This window comes from Anabrus simplex, chromosome X (assembly GCF_040414725.1).
Source record: "Anabrus simplex isolate iqAnaSimp1 chromosome X, ASM4041472v1, whole genome shotgun sequence".
Taxonomy (NCBI): domain Eukaryota; kingdom Metazoa; phylum Arthropoda; class Insecta; order Orthoptera; family Tettigoniidae; genus Anabrus; species Anabrus simplex.
Genome location: NC_090279.1, coordinates 219683023 through 219689761, shown reverse-complemented (window position 1 = coordinate 219689761; position 6739 = coordinate 219683023). Strand labels below are relative to the sequence as shown.

Genomic DNA, 6739 nt, shown 5'->3' with positions numbered 1-6739 from the left:
GTTCTATTAACACGCTCTTAATTGTACATTTCTATGTTCAAATTAGTACATATTTTGCATGTTTGGAAGATGCCAATTTTGGTGAAATGAATGAAATGAATTAAAATCTTCTTATAGTTGGGTACTGATCAACATCAGATTGTCTTGTGTGTTTAATGTCCAATGTTTTGGAGTAATATGGTGAGAGCATTCCTTCTTGCACAACTATTACATTGTATGTTATTTTACCAAAATTAAGCTTCTTCAGCAACTGAAGATGGCCTATTAATATAGGCCAAAACCAGTACTGTAAAATGTATTAAATACATCAATATAAATAAAGTATTGATTAGGTGGGGAAATCTACTACACTATAACGACACCCACAAAAAACATTATCTGCAATTCCAGTTCTTTAATTTACCATTTATATATATATATAAGAAAATAGAGGACCAACAAGACTGCCCTGTGGGACGCCCTTCTTAATTATTACAGGATCAGGATACTCTAATTCTATTTTCTAGTCCAACAGCAGTCTCCCTGATGTACGCCTTCAAAAGCCGTTGATAATAGGGATACAGTCCATTCAACCACCTGAATCTAAAATATATTTTGCTGGAATCCTAAACGTTGAGCCACAATGGCTCCTAAACCCGAGCTGCCTTCTATCCCACATCTTGCAGGCATGTTAGGTGTACAGCAACATCTTGTTGTTTCCCAGGTGAAAGATAATTTCCACATGCGTGGCCTTCACACCAAACACATGGATGGAATGAGAAAGCGAGGAATTACTTTGACAGAGAAGTAAAAGGGGAGAGGCAAGAGGAGTGCCAAGTTGGGAGGACATAGAGGAACAGATACTATACTCAGACAGGAAGAAATGGAGAGTGCTTGTACACCACACATGCGAAACTGATGAGAATCACAGTTATCATGTATTTGATCTTTCTTGTGCACCCATACGTGGGTGGTAACAGTGCCATCAGTTTGCCTGGGGGCAGGAATCGGATGTAATTATGTTTTATATTGCTTGATCTACAACATTCCAGATTCCAGCCCTCTGAACACCATCAGTTTAATTATAACCACCCAGAACATGTTTGCATTAGCTGAAGAAATGCTTTTAACGAATAACCTGTGTTCAACTTTTAGAACAGCCCCAACAGTGATGGATATTGTAAGATAAGTTTGAGATCTTTGGAAGTACTGGATAGCTTAAGGGCGGGTAAAGCTACGGGTTTTGCTGTAGTAAATCTGAAAGAACTTATCTTTATCATGCCATATTTCTATCTTGTTTCTGCATCCATGCGATGTACTAGAACGTAACTATTACAATTTTATTTCAAGAAATAAATTAAGAGTAAAAATTACATTTTGTAAAAGGTATAGGATACATAGTGAAAATTACTAAAAAACTGTGTTTCAAGTAATTTCATTACTTTTACTGAATTTCTTCCCAACTCTCCTTGCATACAGGAGAGGTAAACACATTTATATTCTGCACCAAAAGAGATTAAATGAATAAATAACAGGTGTTGGATGTCCAGTGTTTGCAACATGGAGCTGGTAATAGAGCGTCTATTATGACTAATATTTTCAATTTCTTTCATGTCTATGTACACACAAGTACAAGACTTTGAATTAATTTCCAGAAGATGGTCTGGAAAGCAAGGCAATGAATAAAAGAACTTGGAAAAGGCTCCAAGAGAGAAAGGAGAACATTTCCTCATGTCTACCATCAAAAGGTGAACACATCAAGAATTAGGACTTCCGATGAAGACACGAGGCTACATCAACAATTGTATCAAAATGTCTGCCAGCCAGACCTCACCTCGTTTGTAAGCTCTCAATGTACAAATGAAAAGAAGAGTCAGTTGGTGAAAGGAAGATTTCTGGTAAAGTTGAATTTCTTGGGCGTCAGAAAACTCGTCTCTTCTTTCTAAACGTGACAAACGCAGAGTTCCAGCAAGGAGTCAATGTTCATTTAAGGCAACTGAATTGCAGACAAGTTTTATGTCATGTACAATCATTGACTTTAGTAAAGAGATTGATATAGCCAGATTTGTTAATGATTTGATTTTTGCAATATTCTGCATTTGAACATTTTCAGTCGGTGATGCACATCACCCCTGGCACCACATTTAACAGTACTACGTGAACAGGCTTATTGCCATCTTATCCCTAGTCATGTAACGACATCTTCATACGGATGGACTCCACGCCACTTCTCCGTCCTCAATGAGCTTGCTTCTCTTTTGCAGCTTCGTCAAGAGGGCCCTAGAGGAGCATTTGAAGGGTTTCATTTTGTCACTAACCACTGTTCACTCAATGTAATTCTTTTATTAGCATTTGTAAGCAGTAAACATTTCTGCGTTTTTATTTACAAGGTCCACAATGATAATTATATATAAAGATATAAAGTATATCTTATTTATTATACAAATTATAATATTATTTCTCCTTGAACACATTCAAGAGGTGAAAGCAACCACATCGTCATCCATTTAGGTGTGGCTAGGAAATGACCTATCCAGGAAGATGCGGGCAAGGCGGCCATCTAACGCGCAACACTCTAAACAGAATCACTCTGCAAACTACTGTATATACATGAAAAATCCCCCACAAGTGATTCACCACTCAGGAATTCCACGTTTTAAAACAGATAGACAGACCAGTATGGGCACATTCTAATACTCATTACAATGATGCATACAGCATGTACTGCAGACTCGGATTGGGCGAGCAGATAACAATTTGAACAGGAACCTAAGTACAGCTGCACCATGCATCTGAGCGCTCTTACTGTCCACTTATAAGAACGGCTTGACGTGGCGACCACCCACTGTAGCTGCCTGTCATGTTCCGCTCGTAGTCGAACATCCGCCGCTGCCATAACTTTCGCAACATTCCACCGGGATCTCGTAAACTCAAATCTTCTTGTAAGTGGATACAGAAACACTTACACAACAACGTAAGTACTCAGCTCACTGATGCCATAAACGTAGGACGTTAAAACATTTAGCATGCAGCGGCCGGACTTCGGTTCCTGTTCAAAATTTTATGTACTCTGTTCCCCTTACAAGTCCTCAAAGCGAGTAACAGGAACTTAGATACATCCTGTAAGTATAATCATGTATGAGAGAGATGACTAGTAAATGGCACCATATCGTTGCTTAAGATACTATTTACCTCAAGTCTGGTCACGTCTCCCAGGTTCATATATATATGCACTCCATCAGAACAATTTTCCTTGCCTTCATTTTGCTATGCGTATGTGCAAACGAAAATGAATCTTACCATACCTTATACTGTAGGAATATACGTTTACATGATGTGTTTGTGGACTGCTACAGTATGATGCATTTAAGATTCATTTTCCTTTATGCTTCGGCATAGGAAAATTAACTCAACGAAAATTGTTCTGATGGACAGTGCATCCATATACAGCTGGGAGGCATTAGAAAGAGCATGGTCAGATACATGGAATTCTTTCTTCGGCGCTGAAAATATTGAGCATAAAGATAGAATAAAGAAGACGGGAGGGTGGGAAAGGGCGGAAATTTAGGACGGGGTGTCTGCAGCAAGTTGTCATCAATGGAGTTGTGCTGGACACATGGATCAGGCAAAGGATAGTAGGAAGGTACAACGTAAAACAGAGAAAGGAATGGGAGAAACCATACTGAAATTCCCCACAAACGCTACTCAGGGGTGTCCAAGCTAGCTGCCATTCACAGCACTTGAAACAGGCCACTGCCCTCTATGGGATGATCTAGAATAATTCTGACCATAAAGTTTTCTAGTCTGTTGAGAAGATTAAGATATACTAGGAAATACCTGAAGGAAAAGACTGAGAAACTTAAAAGGTTATATTTTAACTAAGTTGAAATGTGTTCCACTTCCACAAACTAATTCTAATATTCCATGACTACTCACTGGCATCGTCAGGGGCAACTGCCAACTGGTACTACAAACAAATTGTTAGTCAACAATTACTTAACATTGATGTGATATTATCTATTGTAAGTAGACAATGTGTGTAACATTATTTTCTAGTTTCATGAGAATAAGCATAAATCAGTTTTGTTTGCTACCCAATACTGTAAACGAATAGGAGACCTCGAATATAAAATTAGATTTTAAAAATTATAATCACTGAGGAATAACTAGATTGGCTTTAAAGTGCAGTAGAAGTTTGTTTGAAAACGCGAGGCCGTAGCCTAAACAGTTTCTCTCTACGATGTGACAATGACGAATTTATGATTGCAGCGTAATGTATCCGGTGATTCCATTTTGACTTGGTGATCACTCATAGAATCACAAGAAGTGTGTGTCAATCGATGTTAAAACTGTGTACAAACTCGCACAGAGAAGGGACTCAACTCAACTATGGCCATACGGAGAACGCAACAAGCAAGGCAAGAACTAGACCCACTGCCCAAGTTGCCAGCGTCATTGCCCCGGCCCTCACCATCAGTTTGATGGACTGACATGCTTGCCTTCACCTCATGCATCCTCATTAACTCTACATGGACAAGAATATTATGGTAATGTTTCCATATTATCACATTTATAGATGGTTTTAACAACTTATGCTAGATGCACACTTTATTATGATAATAAATGCCAACAAAATACTTTGCTACAAAGCAAAGTTACTCTTATCACTATCACTACTACACAAAGAATGGAACTTTCAGATTCTCGAAGAACATCATATTTACTTACTCACGCGCACGCTCCAACTCGCATAATTCTCGAACACACAGGTGAGATGAGAGGGGGGGATTCAGAGAAAGAGGGAAGAAAATATAGTCTTTGTGCAGTGGCTGGAACTCCGGAATTTCAGTTTCTTTGCTGCCGAGGTGGCAAGATTTGTTCGTTTTAAAAAACTGGGGAGAAGAGAAGGTTGTTGGACTTTTCTCATACAAACGATGACTTTTTCTAACACACGTCGATCGACTATCGATACACAGCAAGGTACGGTTATTTAGATCTCCTTTAAAAAAAATATTCTAAACAAGTGTTTGTGGCGGGACAAGACAACTCTTCTCACGTCACGCTCGTCTTTGTTCTTCTTTCTTTACACTGGGACAGATAGGATAACTTGCAACACCTGGAAAGAAAAGAACACATGAAAAACATAAACATGTCACGAGGATTAAAAACTTCGAGAACAGAAGTAAACGAAGCTAGACAAAGCAAAACAGCCTCGACAAAGCTAATAACTAGAGCCCCGAAGTTCAGGCATTTATTTTTGCTAAAGTAGACAGGCAAATTAGCACTTATGATTTAGGAAATAGGCATTAAAGTAATTAAAATAAGCATTTATGACAAAAATGGGCACTAAAATAATAAAGATGCTTTAATACAAGCTACGAAACACACATCTGCGGGTGGGGATGATAGAATAACATCAGCGGTATCTCCTGTCTTTCGTAAGAGGCGACGACTAAAATGAGGACCAGGGCATCTCTACTTGGGAGTGTGGGTTGGCAACCACAGTTCCCCTAGCTGAGTCTCGCTCTTACCTCCCTTGGTTCTTTTCCAACCCCAACGGTATTAGATTTGCGAGGCTTGGGGAGTCTTCATTTTTCAAAGTAACGGACCGCTTCCATTTTCCTTCTGATTACTGTTAGTAGAAGATGGTTACAATAATCACCAGCTGTAGCAAGTACATATAAATGAATTAACAAAGTTTTAATCCACCCACTCAATACTATACAATAACTGTAATGTCTATGTATTAGGGGACTAGTTTCAACCCTGTGTGGGTCATCATCAGCCTAAATAAGGTACACTTTTTATTTGTTGATATTCATCGTAAAGTGATAAAATTAATCAAATGAGCAAAATGTGTAATGTGAAAACATGTATATAAAATGAAGAAATGCATGAAATGTTATAGGACATAAAATTACGTCGTGGTACTGATCAATAGATAGTGAAATGTTCAAGTTTACATTTTGCAGAGAGACTAAAATACAGTACCACATCGATTATTTACAATAATGGTTGAAATATTCTTCTTCTTCTTCTTAGCATGCCTGTCCGCCTCGGACGTTGGCGATCAAGATGGCTATTCTGGCTTTACCCATTGAAATTCGGAACAGTTCTTCAGATGTTTTGTTGAACCAGGTTTTAAGGTTGTCGAACCAGGAAATTCTTCTTCGCCCAGGAGATCTTTTTCCTTTTATTTTCCCTTGCAGGATAAGTTGAAGCAGCTCATATCTTTTCTGATTCCTCATGATGTATCCAAAATATTGTAGTTTACAACACTTGATGGTGTTGATCAGCTCTGGTCTCTTGTTAGCTCGGCGTAGAACCTCAATGTTTGTAATCTTCTGAGTCCATGATATTCTCAAAATTCTTCTGTATAGCCAGAGTTCAAATGCTTCCAGTCTAGTAGTGGTGGCTTTGTAAGGGTCCATGTTTCCACACCGTAAAATATTGCACTTTACGTATACTGTACCATTCTGTTCAGTCATTAACAAATTATATTTAACGCAGAAATAATATTGCGCAACATGACACCAACTGTAAGGGCGTGATGCCATATAGAACGCGGGAACTCAGAAGGCGATTCCCTGGGCTATGCACGAGTGAGACAGAATATGTGGAAGGGAGAAAGAGAGATAAGAATTTGTTTTGGGAAGCACCATACCACCCTAACAATAATTTTAAGCGGGAGCAGTCAGGTTCACCACATCACGGGAATTGAGCGATATCTCCTCCATCTGAAGGTTTTCCAGGATAATAA

General features: G+C 38.7%; 1 protein-coding gene across 1 annotated transcript in view; it reads right to left on the bottom strand.

The window, feature by feature from the left end:
* Nucleotides 1-2302: 2302 nt before the first annotated feature.
* Rab35 (RAS oncogene family member Rab35) overlaps nucleotides 2303-6739 on the bottom strand; it is a 44694-nt gene continuing 40257 nt past the window's right edge. The window contains exon 6 of the mRNA XM_067159097.2: nucleotides 2303-5095. The gene's annotated coding sequence lies outside the window, so the exon portion shown is untranslated. The remainder of the gene's footprint in view (nucleotides 5096-6739) is intronic.